Source organism: Hippoglossus hippoglossus, chromosome 1 (assembly GCF_009819705.1).
Source record: "Hippoglossus hippoglossus isolate fHipHip1 chromosome 1, fHipHip1.pri, whole genome shotgun sequence".
Classification (NCBI taxonomy): domain Eukaryota; kingdom Metazoa; phylum Chordata; class Actinopteri; order Pleuronectiformes; family Pleuronectidae; genus Hippoglossus; species Hippoglossus hippoglossus.
In genome coordinates, this window is record NC_047151.1 from 23,924,004 (window position 1) to 23,942,687 (window position 18,684).

An 18,684-nucleotide genomic window follows, 5' to 3' on the forward strand; every position below is an offset into this window, starting at 1 on the left:
ATTTACAGGCCTGTAGACCGTCACACACTCCTGAGACACATCTCGCAGTCCTAATATAAACGAGTTTCTGCTCGACAACAAAGACGGATGAAGTCATGGTCTGATTCTTAAGTGGGTGAAGAGGTGGCGGCGCTGCACAAGTGGATCCATGTTGTTCTTTTGGCATTTGAATGAGGCAGTAACCATTCTGCGGCTGTGCAACAACATTGATATAATCACCTAACAAAGTTGTTGAGGGGAACGGCTTATTAACACTTCCCACAGACACAGCAACATTCATTGTCCAAGTATAACAGTCGCTCTGTCTGAAGCTCTGGTTTTAGTCTCCACCAACGACTCAGGGAAGTAGCTTAACACTGACCTTTGTCTAGCAGCTAATCGCTAACTCTGTTGCTTGGTGCCTGGCAAGTAGTCTACAGTGAGGTTTTTAGACCTTTTTTTAACAAGAGAAAATGATACTGCCGCCCAAAGAAGAGGTTGATTGGAGAAGCACAAGTGAACAAAAGAAGTTGTTGACTTTAAATCTAAACAATGAGCTTAAAGACACTGAGGGAGCTTTTACACCTGGAAGTCCGGAACAAGCTTCATGTTTGGTTTCACATCACAGTTTAAGGAGCGCATGTCAGACTTCTTTATGACCTACGTCCACTTGTTATCCCCTACGTTGGCTGCGTCTGCCTATACTGTACTTTACTTTGTTTGTGGACAGGAAGGTGTCTGATGTCCGCAAGTTGTCAATTCAGTGGGAAGTCGTCTTTTCTGTTTGACTGGAGAAAACACTAATGAATCATATCATCAATTCCGTTGCAACTGAACCAACTTTAGGTCCAGTACTCGATAATAGGTGGAATGCTCCAAATGAACGTCCTCGTCGTTAAAAACACATCGTAGGAGGTGGAGACTACAAGTGATCCTGTCAGCGGCTTCCACTTCCAACTTCCTGCAATTGGTCCGAAAGTCAAAACGATGAAGTTTCCACTGGGCAAAGAAACCAAACTGTGGTTCAGTTTGATCTGGACTCAGACCTCCTGTTTTCTTTGGACTAGACTGTGGTCTAAGGTCCCGTTCACACCTCTTATTTTGGTCTGGACCCAACATGGCAGTTGTGACAGTCCCCTAAAACACTGCAGAGCTGAGGCATGATTCTCTAGTTTGTGCATCAAGGAACAAGCCCTCTTCACATTAAACACAAACAGTTATTCATTTTCATTCTTGTCCGACAATACAATCTGTTCCCTTTTTTTATTAAACTCATCTTGTGGTTGCATGCATGACACATATACATCACTTGATAAATTACATGTTGCTTAGCATTCTGGAGAGATGACATTCAGAACACTCAGTGTGAGGCCACCACGACCGGCTCACTGCGCCCCGAGCTCGCCTGCAGCCAACCAGATTTTTAAACATTTTTTTTCTCACAACAAATCAGATACCGCACACTGCAGACCTCCCACTGATGGAGACCAGCTGAGTCTGACTCACTCACACTGCTCCTGGGCTCGCTGGTCACTGGGTTTTTAGCCTTCACTGACACTAGTCTGTGAGGATAACAATAAACACCCAGCTCCCCTCTGTTGTCCTCTCCGTTCGCAGTCAAGGGGACTACAAAGGAGCAAATGCACTGCTGATGCATAAAGAATAGCTAAAGAGTACGGCGTGTGTGTGTGTTTCTCTTTGTGTGTGTGTGTGTGTGTGTGTGTGTACGACAGTTCAGTAGTACTTAGCTAATTTGCCAGCAGTAATGCAAAACCTCAGTTTTTAGTCATTCTTTGTTTTTCTGCAGGCTCCACATCCATCTCCTCCCTTGTGTTTTTCCTCTTTGTTTCTCTTTCATTTTTCTTTTTTTTTTTACCACTGAATGTTCCAGCCCAGCTCTGCTTCATCTTCCACTTCGTGCCGCCTCACCGAAACAATTAAAATTTTCTTTTGTTTTCATTGAGTTTTTAACCTCAAATCAAGTAGATAATGAGCGAGTGGAATGAAGCCAAAAATTACTTCCGGGAAATAAAAATTGTAAATTTTCTGTGCGTGCGTGCAGTTTGTGGAATTTTTTTTATTTTTATTAAACCTGCTTTGATTTCAGATGATTTTGTGATACCTGCGGTGAATGAACTGATCTGACGTCAGAGCAGGGGCTCGGTGACTGAATGTCTGACTGTTTATTCAGTCCAGCAGCCTCACGGGACAACACGGACACACAAACACGCACCGGAATCATGACACGTGTTAGCAGCTGTCAGTTACAATCAACAACTATCTCATCTGTAACAGTCTGCCATTCTTTCCATTTTACCTTTTACACTCAGGCTCCCGCTCGTTTCCCAGCATCCCTGTCTTCCTCTTTCAGTCTCTGTTTCCCTGCTGGCTCTGTCCACCTCGGGCTCTCTTACTAAAAAAAAACCATGGCTGCAGTTTGCGGAGCGTGTGTGTGTGTTTGTGTGTGTTTGTGTGTGTTTGCGTGTCATTCTGTTGTTGTGAGGACATTTTGGCTGGTCCTTGGTTTCATTTTACTGGGGAAAGACGCTAGAGGAAGCATTAAGTCAATGAGAGTCCACACATTCATTGAACGTGTGTGTGTCTGGGAGAGTGAGACCAAATGCTGTCCTTCATTTGTGCAACATTGTTGTTATTTTGAATTTTATCCTTAATATGTCGTTTTTATATACTGTCATCTTGTTTCGCTGATTCAACACCACCATGTTGCTGACATATGATTTATTATGCTGCAAAGACAATATGAAAGTTTATGAAGTGTGACTGTAATGGCCAAATGAAAACAGCAGTTCTTCCTTTTCCCGGCCATTATTGTTTCTAATGATCTGAATGCCACAAAATGAGAGAGAGAGGGTTGCTCCATACTTGTGTTATTTAAATGTTGTGTGTTCTTGGCGGGTATAAGCTCAGAGCCACTGTACACGAACATGGAGTCATGTGTTTTGTTTATAGTTGGAGTTGTAAGGTCAGATTGTATGTGCTGCACTTGGTTATGTTTACAGGCTCCTTTGATGTAGCTGACAAAAAATATTAATGTGAAAATTAACTGTTTGCAGTAAAGCAATGCAGTTACTTTTTTTTTAATGGGTAATGAGTAATCTATTACAGTTTCATTAACACTCTCTTTCACCGAGACAAATAAGTGAGGCCGACAAAAGGTTGGCAGTTCACCTCCATGTCAGTTTTAGACAGAAACAAGGTCCTTATATAAGTAAAATACAATGCTGTAAAATACATTATCTAACATTGTTGCATTGAGGTTTTCATATGCAACAACCCAAGAATCTCTAGCAGGGGTTTCATTGTCTGAAGCTGTAAATCCTGGTTGCTTGTACATAAAAAAGTAATTACATGGATCAAATCACAGGATCAAACTGTGGAATCACATTGCTCCTCATATGACATTTACACGCCAAATTAATTACAATAGGAAAGTGCATGCATGATATAAACATCCAATCAATTTACATTGAATTATCCAGCAATGTGTCGATAGATCATAAATCTGCAAAGTTGCTGCGTTTTGAATTGCACTCCATCACGAGGACTATATAGGTTTAAAAGACTTAAAGGTCCGGAAGAAATATCACGAACACCAGAGGAACAAACGCTTTTATTCAACCGTCCCACAACAAATTTACTGTTTACTAAACCCTCCACTGAGCAGCGATTATCTAATTATAGCGTAGCAGCCGTGACTCCGCACAGCGGGCCTGTCAAACCTCAGGATTCCCCCAACATCATGTAGCAGTGTGCGTGTGGCCGTAGGAGGAGGGATGAATTGTTTAGAGGGTGAAGTCTTAAAACAAAACCAAGAAAACGGGAGCAAAACACTCGGTTAACCATGTTATCGGTGATATGTGTGTCAGACGTTACCTCATATGTAGATCTAGAATGTACTGTTATTTACAGAGACTCAACGTTTCCCTGTGAGCAAGCGCAAGTAGAAAAAAACTCCCCTTTAATGGGAAGAAACCTCGAGCAGAACCAGGCTCCGGGTGGGCGGCCGTCAGCCTCAGAGGAAAGAAGCGATAAAGAGGGTGGAGGGTGTGTGTGTGTGTGTGTGTGTGTGTGTGTGTGTGTTCCCCCATCGTACATTATTTAGTGGGGCGCTGAGGTTAAGTTAGAAAAATACCTGTTTGGGACTGGGACATCCACTGTGTAATGTCATCACGGTGTAATGATATTGGTTCTGTCCTGCCCTTTTATTTGGTTTGGTTGGATTGGTTCACACTCCAGCAGCCAAAGTGGCATCAGATATATATCGTTATGTTTGCCAAACCCATTACTCATCCTCAGATCCTCCTGCTCGTGTGAAAGTAAAGTCCGCTGTGAGAAAAACACTAACATCGTACAGCGTCACTGTGACACATGTGCCTGTCAAAAGGCTTTCCTCTAATCAATCCATAGCTCACAGTGAATTTAATTTAATCTCTATAAGTACATTATAATGCGCAATAATACTGGGCTAGCTCAAGAGGATGCTAACATCTGCCTTAGACGTTTAGCCTCATTCTTTGAGCATGGCACTGTATGGGGTTAGGGTTAGATATGTCTGATAGAGACGAAGGGAGCAGCACTGATGATGGAAATGGAGGAGTTATTGTCAGTAATGGTAGAATATGTGAGTGGACATATTGTGTATCAAGCAGTCTTGTTGTTATCATAGTCCACGATCAGCTGCCACCACGATCACGATCCAAAACCAGAGTCAATACACACGCTCGACCAATCGCGAGCCAGTCTCAGCTGTCAATCGTTACTTTTTACCCATTTATTTAGCATCAAATAAATAATTATAACCAAACTTATCCCATTTGAACATCAGAGTGACAACAGCTACCTGAAGTGACAGGAACCGTCTTTGAGAACATTTTTATTTGACGTGTATTCTGGCTGTTTAGTTTGTTTCATGTCCCGTCCACAAACACGGAGGAGGCGGGATTCATGACCTATACTGTAGAGTCATGTTGTCCATCTTTATTCTGTGGTCGGTACAGGGTCTAACTACTGGAGATGGTGTTCAGTCACGTTTGTGGTAATTCTTTGAGTCGGTGTTATATGACACAGTAACAGGCTGCGAGGAAATTGGTCGTATATTGCGGGGGTGGTGAGAACAAAATGATAGACAGACTTTACAGGAAGAGGTCGTTTTCTTTCTCTGGGTTACAGGAAGGTCTCTTTTTTTATACACCTACACACTCGCTAACACACACCGAGGTCTTCGTGAGACACGCAAGGATGAGCAATCAAGTGACAAAGGGGACGGAGAAGGTTGTAAAACTCTTTTCATGATTGGGTTTTTTCCCGTGTGAGGCAGCGCCACGGATTAGCCTTGGAAGTAGGAGCTCTTTCTCTCCGTCTCCCTCTCTGTCCATCATTGACTTGCCAACTGTCAGATGTTGCTGTCATCCTCAGCCGTCCCTTCATCTGTCTCTCTAATGGGAATCCCCCCTCTGCTTTCTCTCCACACAGCCCGTATTTCAACAATGCTTCGCTCTTTTCCCAGCGTATCTCTCCACCGCCTGTGACTCACACAGAGCTTTGAGGTGTCTTATTAATTGTGTTATATAAACACAATTTTATTATTTTTTTGACAAGTTTCACTCAGGAACCAGGGGGAAACGCAAACGAGTCCAAACTTAATTTCCACTTTTTGGGTTTTCATTCTTTTTTCTGATGCTGCTTATGCAGCTGCCCCTGTTTTTGAGTGTTAACTGTCAATCTGTGCAGCTGCCAACTGATTTCCAGATATGTCTCACCTTTGTCGTTCTAACCACTCGTCTGTCTCCACCCGCCCCTCCTGTTCCCTCTCCTCCCTCTGACAGTGATGTGCAAAGCGTGCGGAGACTGAAGGCTCATCGGATTCTGAGAGGTCCTCCATCCGCAGAGGTACGTTTTTCCTTCTCCTTCCTCTTTGCCTCTGTCTGTTTCCCATTCTGCTCTCTGTCTCTGCGTCTGAACGCCAACCTGCTCCGCTCGGCGAGAAGATGTCTGCGGAATACAAAACATCGCTTTAAGTCCGGATGAAAAAAGGGCATGCAGCAAATGTTACAGCAATGCTTACAACACCTCCGTGCACCCGAACACAAGCACAGACCAGCCCTGACATATTCAAATTTTCTTCTTCCTCTGTCGCTAAATTGGCAAAACTACTGTTGTTAATTTGCCATTTAGACACATTCACACCGGGACGCTGTTCAGTTTAACCGCAGTCTGATCTGCCAGATGCCACTGAGCAGCCTGGTGAGGTTGTCAGGGCAGGTTGGAGGCCTCAAGGGCAAAGAGACGCTGGTAACGCTGCTCTGTCACTTTCCCAACCCAGAGTCAACCTGCTCGTCAAGAGACGGAGCTGGAGACACTGAGGACACACACACACACACTATGTCCTTTGTTTTTCTGGGATCAGTAGCAACAGGGCGGGGGTGACGTTCTACATGTCAACAAGCGTGGTCACGTGATGTTTTACGTTGCTTCTGGTTGCTTTAAATTCAACTGGATTCACATAATGGGTGGGCCTGTCTGGGGAATTTTCTGATGAAGTTCTGATTCTGATTTATGAAGCAAAGGGTCACATGACTAACGTATGTAGTGATGAACCCACAGAGGATTTGTCACCTGACTCCTCTCAGCTCTACAGTGTTTTTATTCCTCCACCCTGAGAACAGCTGGGACCAGAGGCCTTGTGTTTTCAGCTTCTCCGTCCGTCCATTAGATTCTTGATTCTCAGAAACGCCTTGAGGGAGTCTCTCCAGATTCGGCAGAAACGTTCACTGGGACTGGAGATTGACCTGATTGGAGTTTGGTAGTGAGAGGTCAGGACAGTGTGACCTCACAATTACTGTTTATGACCAAACACATTTCCTGTAACTTCACTGATCGGTGGAGGCACACAAGCAAAAGTCAATAAATCCAGTTCCTATGTTTGTTTTATAGCCCACAACTGCAGTGTTTTAGTTCACAATCACTGCTCTATAAAAACCCAATGTGCACCTGCAACACACAGGCAACAAAGGGCAGAGAGACACTTAGCGACTAGCTGGTGAACACAGAGGAGCCTTTAGTTGCTAGAGAGCCAAATATTTCCCTCAGGAGCTGGTGGAGATTAAAAATGGAGCTAAAAGGAATTAAAGTCAACTCTGGAATTTCTGTATATTCACCAGGTGGCCAAGAGCAAGCGTCCAAAGCTGTTTACTTCATATCAAGTTCAAGTTACTCCAAACAACCACGACATTAAAACCTGATATACTGTTTGAATGGTTTCCACTTGGTTGTGGTTGATTGTGGCTTTCTAAATTATCGTCTGCTTGGTCTGGTCTGATCATAGTTCGTATAAATTAAGATGGAAGACATGACAGTTCCCCAAAAGTGAAGCCAAAGTGCTCCAATCGCAGCCTTGTGGCAGACTGCAGTATTAATTATGAAGCCCACCTCCTCCATATTGAAAAGACTTCCAGCAAAAACTCGCTAAAAGGGAAATACCTGTTTCTATAAAGTGTTTCTATCATTCAAAAAATAACCACAAACCATTCTGGGTAGTTAGCCCACTGTTGTTACACCTGTCGCGCTTTCCGTTCCAAGACCGTATATAGAAATCGACGATATGACTGCTTCCGTAAAGGGAAGCCAAAACATCTCATTCGCCACCTGGTGGTGGGCTGCAGTATATACGTCATAAATCCTGCCTCCACCATGTTAGTAGGTGGGACTGTACATGTCAAGTAAATTTTTGTCAAAGATGGAAGATCAATGTCTGTCATTTTAAGTATATTTTACTCTGATGTTTGAAGTGTTAATTCTTCAGCAGTTTGGTTTTGATTATTTATTTGATGCAAGTAAGAAGGGGAGGAAACATCTTGATTGACAGCTGAGACTGACTCGTGATTGGTCAAGTGTGTATGTATCGGTGAGACCTCACTACTACAGCTCCATCCCCCGATTGCTACTGCAAAGATGGCAGCGTTCGAATCCGGGGTATTTTGGCTTCATTTCTGGATACCGGGAGTAAGTGGAGACGCGTCGTATAACTTTGGCTGTGACCAGCACCTCATGGTAGAAAATAGTAGCGAACTTAAGGTGGATATTGATGTTTAAGTGACACTGGCTTTATGACTTTTCTCTGCTCGTGCAATAGTTACACTTCATTTTACTATTTGCCGTTATCCTGTCATCGCCCCTCGTGGTCCCAGTGGCGGCTGTTTGGCAAAATTTACATCGAGCCACTTTAAAAGGTGATAAAACTGTGTCAGTGACATTTTCATGGCGTCGTCTCTGCTGCCTGGTTATTAGCATAATGTTCTTCTACCAGATCTCAGATACAGTTCTGTTAACGTGTATATGCACCAATAGTTAATCTGCTGCAATAAATTAATACATTTAAATTATAATCGTCAAAAAATCTCACTGCTCGAACACATATGTCCTTTGAGCAAATTTAGCAGGGGGAGATTTCACAGAGACGTGTCCTGATAATATCTACCCAGTCTGGCGTGATCAATAATCTCTTCAGCAGCACCTTGAACTCTAAGCTGCAGTCACGGCTGCACTGCGGGAAGCCGTCACTCTACCCTGGAATTATCACACGGAGGCCATCAACAACATTAATGTGCATCTCAGGAGCCGTAGTCTTTATCAGCGACGGGAGGGAACGATATAAAGATTGAGAGAACATCATCATTATCATTGTTTCATTGCTTATATCACCGCCGTGACCTTCATCACTCACCAGTTTAGTCATCATCATCATCCGTTCCACCTGCGCAAACGTGCGCACCGTTGTTGCTCCCGTGTGCGTCCCTGTTATTCTCGCCAAAGTGCGCCTCTGATCCTTCAGAGTCGCATGTGGCCTCCTGCCCTCGTCTGTCAGCATTTACACACCAAACGATGTTTGCCCGGGATTCAAGGCTTTTTCTATTTCCATCCCTAATGCATGTGAATGACCTGTTTGTCTGTGTGTGTGTGTGTGTGTGTGTGTGTGTGTGTGTGTGCGTGTGTGTGAGATGATGTGTAAGTGTGTATGTAATGAGGTGATTTTTATTCGTCCTTCCTGTCCTCCTGCCCTGTCAAGACCACAGATTCAATTTGTGTGTTGAGATAAAAAGAGAGAGAGTGTGTGTGTGTGTGTGTGTGTGTGTTTGTGTGAGTGAGTGAGAGCGAGAAATCTCTGCCAAGGGATTCTCATCTTTGAGCCCAGAATCAGAGATGGATTGTGGAGATGAATGCTATTTTTGCCCGGCTGTGTGTTTACCTCGGAGATGGAGAGCTCAAATTCAACAGCTCGGCAGATGCTCGTGTCTGAGGAAAAGAGATGGATGAAGAAATAGGGAGGAAAAAGGGGCAAGAGAGAGAGAGAGAGAGAGAGAGAGAGAGAGAGAGAGAGAGAGCGAAGGGGTGGTTAGGTGTGATTTTTGGGGAAAGAGATATTTCGTGACAGGAGGGCAGCTGGATCTGAGAGGAGAGACGACTGCTGCTGTGTTCGTCTTGTGACGCCCAGTCCACACATGAATAAATGATACACGGAGAAACAATGCATGTGCAATTTTCCACTTAGAAACTAAAAAAGTCACGCTAGTGTGTAAAGGGGCATACATACTATGACTATGATGCTATATGATGGGATGTGACGCTTCACGCTTCACATTACAATCAACAAATCTTTATTACACCCTATAACACAGTTTTAAATGTTTTTTAATACGTTTGTGAACTATAACTAGGGTGTATAAAAAGGTAATGGATGATCGTTTAGTAAAACACAGTCGTAACAATATATTAACCTAGAATCACTCTCAGTTGAGCATGTACCTCCGCCAAGGACCAACAGTTCCCATTGGACACCACATTTAAACTCACTGGATCTGGATTTTTATTTTAAAAGATATCAGTCCCCTAAACACGCCTGATTTGTTTTCATCAAGATCCATGAATTACATGAAAACGTTATAAAAATCTCACAATGTTGAAAAAAGGGACAAATTTCATCCATCCCCTGATTCGGATCCACGCCAAATTTGTATTGCTTCTTCACGCTCCACCCCTTTACAAGATTTCTTGGAAATTAATAAAGTCGTTTTTGCACAATCCTGCAAACAAACAAACGCAGATGGAAACATAACCTACCGGGCGGAGGTAACAATGTTAATTTGTGAAACACTGCATATTGATATTCCATTAATGTCCCGTGTGACTCCTGTGTCTTGTCACCTAATTACTCTCTAATCTCTGTGTAAATATAATTGTAAATTCAAAACATTGGTTTAAATCTTAATCCTGGAATTATCCACCTGCACAATTTAGGTGGATTAAAAAAAAGTCAATCTTGTCCCTTGGTAGAGGATGGCACATTATTGGTTTGCCGAAATTTATACTTTGTGGAGAAAGTCACAAAATTGAGGAAATAAAGAAATTACCGCTTATATTCAAATTTGGTGATACAAGATCCTGGAACAGCACAAATAAAGACGAGATCAACAAACAGGCTTTTCCAAGTCACAGCTTGAACATTTACATGGAGAGCCTTTTTTCTCGAGTTGTGTAAAAACACTATTATCGCAGCTGTAACAGGAAAAACATCAATTTTAATGACCAACATCAGCCCGAGTGTGACGACCGGTACGACGTGAGACGGTTCTGATTCATCCCGCGGTGCCGCCGGCGGTCCGGAGCTCCGCAGCGTCCCTTTAATCCAGAGGCTGAGTCATGAGGCCTCGGTCGAGTTTCACACAGTGTGAATTTTACAAGCTTGATTTTCCATTCAGCAGGAGTAAATAGCCGCGCTCATTGTCAGTCCAAATGTGCAATAAAACACACGCCAGGTCATAAATCAGAGCGGCTGCTGAGTGATCAATCACACGGCTGTTAGGATTCGCTGTATGTGACGACGCTCGATGATACAATGGCTGCTGCGGGTGGGGGGGGGGGGGGCTGTTAGTGGACGCTGACCGTGCAACACTGAGGCTTCGTCTTCGCCCTGCGAGGATTTGTGTTTGTGTTCTCTGCAGGTTTAACAGACAGGTGTCAACAGTCGTTTTCTGATGGAGGCTGGTTGAGTGGAGATCACATGAGCAAAAACACGTCCAAAAGGTTGAGAATCTGATTTTTAAAAATCTATATTTAAAATATTGGAGAGCTTTACATCTTGTTTACTCTGTTATGTGTCTGATGCCTTGTTGTAACACAGCAATTCCCCCATTTGGGATCAATACATCCAACCATCCGCCGTGCTATTGTAATTCTAAAAGATATTTCCTTAACCTTTTGATTTCCTTTCTTTCTTTCTTTCTTTCTTTCTTCCACTCTGTGCATTTTAGTGCCATTACAGTTTTAAAGAAGTCTCAGCTGGGGGTTGTGTTGAGTGAACAATCTCAGAATCTTTTCCATTAAAGTAAAACATATACGGAAAAGAAAAAGAAATGTTCCCTGAGGTGAAGTGTTCAATTTATAAAGAAAAGCTCAAAAGTTTACAAGAACAAAACTGTAAAACTCTCCCTGATCATAAAGTCATAAATTCACAAGAATAAACGGTTGGAGATTAAAATCACTGGTGTATGAAATGAGACAGGAGGAGATTGTTGGTTACGAATTCAAATGGGATCTGTAAGTTTTCTGTTTAACCTTTAGTTCATTGATCATGTTTGACTCTCACCACACAACAAACTCCTCATCTCCACCTCCTGCCTGGTCAGTCTGCTCCTCACGCACAGCTCAGCCTTCTCTCTCTCCCTCCTGCAAACCTCCATCCCCTCTTTACCCTCGGCCTTCGCCTGCCACCGCCCTCATCTCCCTGATAAATCATCTCATTATCACTCAGACCTCCCCTCTGCATTTCAATTATAACCGATTCTCCACTATTTACTTTGTGTTACATCCGACTGCAAAGTACGTGACACTCACTTGATGAGATCGTCCACTGCAGACGGTAAAACTAACTTTTCTGGGACTTTAATATCAGAGATTTTATGATCGCATAGAATATCTGACTATTTTCTTTTTTCCATATCACTTTGTACCTGAAATTGACCAAATATCCGTGGTGAGACCAGTTTTCAATATGAAAATAAATAGATAAATTACCCTACAAGCAAGTTTTTACTTTTTGCATTGATAACTTTTCTATCCTCAAATTCTCTCTTTTTTTGCGTCTGACGGACTTTTTCACGAAGTCTGTTCTTCGTCCTGAGAGATGAAGCCGAGACAAAGAGCGGAGGTTTTTCTTTCACATCTCATCACTGTGATGGAGTGAGACTAAGTGCCCTCAGCCTGATATGATATCATTAAAGTCCTCTAATGCCTCTCAGGTTGGGTGGAGGCTCCAATAACCATCCGAACGGGAAGGGGCGGACACAGGGCAGATCCATCTTGGTTTATTGATAAGAGACGGCGACAGCGGCCGACACGTTCCAGCTCTGAGCCGTCATCGGCACCTCACTCGAATTATCCGGGCGTCTACCTGACTGATCAGGTGCTTGCGTGTGCCATTTGTAAACATCGATATATATCAACACGGCCAAATGAATCACCGCATCTCAGTGTGATTACAAATGAGCTAAAACACAGAGTAGCTTTGTGTTTTCTTCAAATTGAAACCATATTTCACACATTATGGTTCCTTTTGTCCAGCTGCCTCTCACTGGCATATATCTGCATAAGTTTATTCTGTCTTTGGATTTTCTACAACACGTAACAATGTTGACATTTCTCTCCCTATAACCTTCTCACCCCTCCCACCATCTACAACAGTGTAAACTCTTCTCTCATCTGCAGAAATCTCCTTGTTAACAAGTCATTAATTGGCTTAACAGTCTTTTTTTAAAACAAGTAAAGAAAACTGCAGATGCGGTGAATTAATTTCAAATGTTAGGATCAAGTCTCGTGTCGGGTCAAGAGTTTATTTAACTTAATTCGTTTCTTGTTGTTGGCTTTCAATTTTTCATTTTTAACTTTGTAAATCACGATATAACTGTGATTTGAAAGTTGCTATATAAATTAATTATAAGTATTTTCTATTATTGGGCAGTAGTTTGCCCTCTAATCTGAAATCCTTATTAAAATATCAGTCGTACAAGAAGCTGGTTTATAAAATCTGACTGTGCCGATGAAAAGGTTGATTCTCGAATCGGTGAAACAAAGATAAATTGATCCGTTGCAACATTTGCAGTTTTTATTCCGTGTTTGAATCAAGAGAAAAATATTTATTCTAATGCCACTGATAGAAAAATGTTCCTGGCTGTTTCAAAAGAGACAATCGGATACGTTTCATCATTTGTAGTATTTTGTCTCTAATGGTTTTGCACAGGACGTACAAATAGATCAGTGAACGACTGAACACAAATATGCAATAAAAAAGAAGCATGTGGACATTTTAAGAAAACACAGCAGCTGGTGTCTATTGAAAATGGAAGTTTTAAATATGTTTAAACCATCTATTGAAGCTCCTCTAGAGAGAGACTTTTTACTTCAGACCCTTTTAATGCTGCTTCGTTACATTTTCATGACTGGATTCTAATAAGATTTACTCACGTACAGTACGATTTTCATTTGAGTCATTAACTACGTTTATGTTAAATTTCTATTTTCGATTTGTTTGTTTGGTGTATTTTGTGAATTAGGCCCCATTATGTCCCATCTGTTGTTTTCCGATGCATAAAAAAGCTCAAGTTCAGGTATCGTCTCCTGATTTAAACTGTAATTAACTCTATTCAATTGCTATAAATGCAAACTATGTCATCATTCATCCATCCATTATCTGCACTGCTTAAGGGTTTGGGGTGGGGGGGTGGGGGGGGCCCGCCGTGAGGTGGGGTACACCCTGAACTGATCACCAGAATTTCACAGGGCCGAAAAAGACCAAGAACCAGTTAATCCAACCCGAATCTGCATCTCTCCCACACAGAAAGGCCCTGACAAAATAGGGATTTGAACCAAGAACCTTCTCTGTTGTGACTCCTAACCCCTGCACCATCGTGCCCCCGCCGTGTAACTAAAATAGTCTTTTTTATCAAATCTCCACATCACTCCCACTCTTGCACCGCACACACGAGTACCTAAATTTGGCTGTTTCTTTACATAATGCTCAGAAGGAGTTCTAAAAACAGCAGAAACCTCCTCGTGTTTAGTGCAGGAAACGATCCAGCTGACATCCCACCAGGTCCCGTCCACGAGCACACGGAGGCCGGTTTGTTTAACGCCTCAAAACGAAGGTGGTGATGATGCATTAACTTTAAGAGGCTGAGCTTAGCGAGAGCAGCGGCAGATGCACATGAGGAAAAGATGTCCTGAGAAGATCCTGTCACCATCTGTGGGGCTCGTTTGTCTCAGCAGCATGGCAGCGACAGGTGGAGTGAGAGAGAGAGAGGGGGGGGGGGGGGGGGGGGGCTGAAGACAGACGGAGAGAAGTTGATGCGCAGCCCTCTGACAGTTGAAAGAGAATGAGAACCAGCCACACAACTTCTCGCTTTAGCACAGGCCCACGCAGCCACGCCGCGTGTGCACAGACGCCTCCGAGATGTGACAGACGATCGTCTGGCGACGCGACACGAGCGCAAGGAGAACAAAACGGAAAACAAACAAAACGAATCACAAAGTACGAGGGCGTGCATTTGGTATGCAGAGGAAACTACGAGGAACAAGAGAGAGGGACAAGGCCTAGCAGATGGAGACGCGTGTGTGTGTGTGTGTGTGTGTGTGTGTGTGTGTCCGATAAGTCAAGACAAAAGGTGCTTCTTATCCACCGAGCTCCAACAAACAAGGAAAAACCAATGAACAAATAATCGTCGATAAGGAGATAAACAGCGATGCAGCTGGAAAGTTTCCGGCCGAGGGTTTATAGCGTTTATCTGCACTAACATATACATGCCCTCTACAAAAAAAACACTCACACTTTAAACAGTTTGGGTTTGAAATTAAAATCAGATTTCAAAGAGCCGTCTCGCTGTGGGGCAACAAAGAGGAGCCTCAAATGACAGATTATCTGTTGAAATTAGCATCTCTGCCCGTGTGTGTGTGTGTGTGTGTGTGTGTGTGTGTGTGTGTGTCTCTTGTCCTAAAGCATCTCATTTGAATTCTTCAAATGTGATATGTGCAAGGTGGGACTCACACTCACGTAAACAGACAGATGTCTCTTGGGATTATGTAAAATGGTCATAAATCTGCAGCCTAGTCAGATCTTTTCCACCCGGCACCTAAAACCATATTAAATCTTCCCTGGTACATTATTTCGGTGAGGAAAAATGACTAATAGAATAATCCCTCGTCATCGCTTTAGAGCCTGACTCTAAGCTCGTCACAAATCCAAAACAAAGGGCGTCTGAGGCAGTGGAAACCGAAAATAAGCCGCGAGGAGGCTGTGTTTTCGTGGCGGAGAGGGCAGGTGAGGCTGCGGTGGAGGAAAGACTTCATTTCCAGGATCAAACGGTGTTTCAGAGATAAATCCTGTGATTGCAGAAATGTGAGGCACTTAAGTTTGGAATAAAGTCAGCGTTTCCACACATGAATATTCATGTGGGAAAGCTCTGCTCTTCTGCAAGTGAAATACTTTTTGTGATTGAGTTTTTCTTGTTTTTTCCGCACTGTACATCTCAGTTAAAGTAAAAGTCCTCGGACTCGGCCTGGCTGTGGCCCAGGTGTGTCGGTGGTTCCTCAATCTGCATGTCTAAGTGTCCTGGGCAAGACACTGAGCTTAGAGTGTCCCAGCGCTGCATGAATGTGTGTGTATGAATGAAAAGCTTTGAGTAACAAGAGAAGTGCTATACAAGTCCATTCACCTTAGTGAAGCTAATTTACCAACTTCATGTGTTGTATAGTAGTTTATTTTATACCTAACTAAATTAACTAGTATCTAGTGAAGTAACAAGTACAATATTCAATATTCAACTTTGAAATATAGTGAAGTGGAAGAATTGAAAGTACTCAGCATGTAGTAGAACATGCAATATATTCAAATATTCAACAGATGCACTAAGTTACATTCAATCACCACATTTGAATTAGAGCATATTATAAGAGCTGAATGTTTAAACCAGAGACTGTATATAAAGATGGACGATGCTCCCACTATCAGGAAATGAAGCCAAAATATCCTGGAAACCAACACCGCCATTTTGTGCCAATGGTGTCACTTGGAGCCAGAGTCTGTGCAGCCGGTGTCGGAAATAAAAAACTGATTGAGCAGCACAAAGGGGAAATGTAGTAAGAAATAAAAAATAAGAACAGAAACTATATCTAGAAAAATCTGCTGTTTATTGAGCATCAAATAATAAATCAAATCCAAATCTAATCAGAAACATGAACACAACCAGTGTTGTGTTGGAAATGACAGAAACCGTCTTTGAGAAATATTCATTTGACGTGTACTTGTTTTTATTTTGTCCCTCTGGGAGACGGTGTGTCATCCGTCTTTGTGTACAGTCTATAGGAACAGGATTTATTTGTGTGTGTGTGTGTGTGTGTGTACTTGCAGTTACGAGATGTGATCTGGAAGAATTGATAAAAACAGATTTATAATACTGAGCGGGGGAAGGCTTTGCATTACAGAGCATCAAAATGAAAAGAGGGACAATGTGACCCCTCGATAGACAGTGAGGGGTCGGCTGGATTTTCCTGCTGCTCCAGAAGAGTTTCAGTTACGATTCTCACGCCTGTCAGAGCTGAAATATGAAGAAACATCGACAGTCTGACTTCTGGAGACTAATGTGTCAAACACAGCTTTCAGAGAATTTATCTCTGAAAGAAGACATTCTGTGTGTGTTTGGTTGATTTATGGGCAGAAATAAAAACCTTGATACAAAAGATTATGAATCAACATAAACAGTCTTTTTATCGGTTCTTTTATTCCAACAATGGCTGGTTTTATGGACAAATGACTGTCACGTGGTCGTTAAAAATGTGCGTTGTAACTAAAAGAAAAGCCTGATGGACGTAACGTTTTTTATGACATTTACGACATTACAGATAAGAGGAGTCTCAACAAGCGCTTCATCCAAAACCCCTCAGTGGACACGTTGCTGGGTGTGAAGTCGATCTGATGAGCGGCTGCTGTTGAAATCAAAACAAAGAAACAAACAAAAAGAAGAGAGATCGGATCCACGGACGTATAAAAAGAGGAGAAGGCGTTTTTAAAGCATCTGTTGTTGAATGGGCCTTTGAATATGAGCATGTTTGCCCAATCAGGGCAAACATGCACGAGCATAATGCACGAGCATAATGAAGAGAATATGAGGAGGTTGATAAAACAAAGAGGGGAAATCTGACGACGGTCACACACGTTATTAGCAGCTTGTTGCGTCTGAGCGGAGCTGGAACTGTGGGAGAAGGAAGCTGTGATGTAGCTCCGCCTGCTCGCTCACAGGTGTCAATCAAACTCTTCAGGGTAATAACACAAACAGTAGAGAGAGAGTTTTGAACGTAGAACTTTCTTATCTTGTCGGTCGTTACTGCTTCAATGTGTAATGGAGACATTGAAAACGACCTCACGACCTAACACGCAAATGTAACAAGACTTTTGCGTATCATCTGATTTGTGCTCACAAACTCAACAATCTGTAAAACATAAAATACACAATGTCTGGATAGGGAAACAATGACGCACTCGTTCTGAATATGCGGACACATCTCGGTTGGTTGTGAAACCAGCTGATGAGAATCTTTTGTTTTCATCATCTCGTTCACAATTCCTCCTTCTCCAGCCATTACTCATTCTCTCTCTGCTTCTCTTTCACTGCCCTTGTGTGTGTGTGTGTGTTTGTGTGTGTGTGTGTGTTTGTATATACAGGATATAAAAACACATTTATCACATTGTGCTGCGGCCTGCTGCCTCCTCCTTCCTTTCCAACTCGTGTGAATGTGTTTTTGCGTGTGTGTGTGTGTGTGTGTACTGGTGCTCGGAGGCTGTTCATGGGTTTTCTTGTGCGAAGGCATTTTGTTTACACGAAATCATGTTTTATGTATGTAACACATGCAAACATTGCAGCTGTAGTGCATGTCTTAGCAAAGCTATGCATTAAAACTGTGTTGTGCCTGTGTGTGTGTATGTGTGTGTGTGTGTGTCTGTGTGTGTGTCTGTGCGCTGGCATGGATGTCAGCGCTTTATTGGCCGGTCCAGTGAATCAGTGAAGCAGTGTGCTTTGGTCAACAGATTTTATGAGGTTTGGACAAAAGGTTTACAGGGTTTCATCGGATTTGTTACACACACATACCTGCACACACACACACACACACACACACACACACACACACACACACACACACACACACCCTCTCCATGCAGAGTCAGTCCAATCACACTTCTGGAGTCACCGTTGCTATGTAATGACCTTGGCGAGCATTCTGTGGGTTTGTCCAGAGAAGCTCCAGCCTCATGAGGTGTTGACCTCCGCCCTCCTGGTTGGTCGCTGCTTAGTGTCTCATGTCACTGAGCAGCTCCCCCCCACCCCACCACACACACACACACACACACACACACACACTCACACACAATACGAGTCAGGAGGCTCGTATTGTACATTATTTTTTATCCCATCTCCTTACACTGAAAACAATGAGGCTACTGGTTCCCATGATGACTGACTGGTTCCCCATCCCCTCACGGCCAATGAAGTGGCTCATTACAGCTTAAGGAGGCATGGACACATTGATGTGTACACACACAGACAGACACACACACACACACACACACGTACACACACAGTCTGA

The 18,684-nt window shown here is 42.9% G+C and overlaps 1 protein-coding gene across 1 annotated transcript in view; it reads left to right on the plus strand.

Annotated features, from left to right (window-relative positions):
- Positions 1 to 18,684, plus strand: part of LOC117770256 (protein ELFN1-like) — a 100,865-nt gene that overhangs the window by 59,344 nt on the left and 22,837 nt on the right. The window contains exon 2 of the mRNA XM_034599456.1: positions 5,826 to 5,889. The gene's annotated coding sequence lies outside the window, so the exon portion shown is untranslated. The remainder of the gene's footprint in view (positions 1 to 5,825; positions 5,890 to 18,684) is intronic.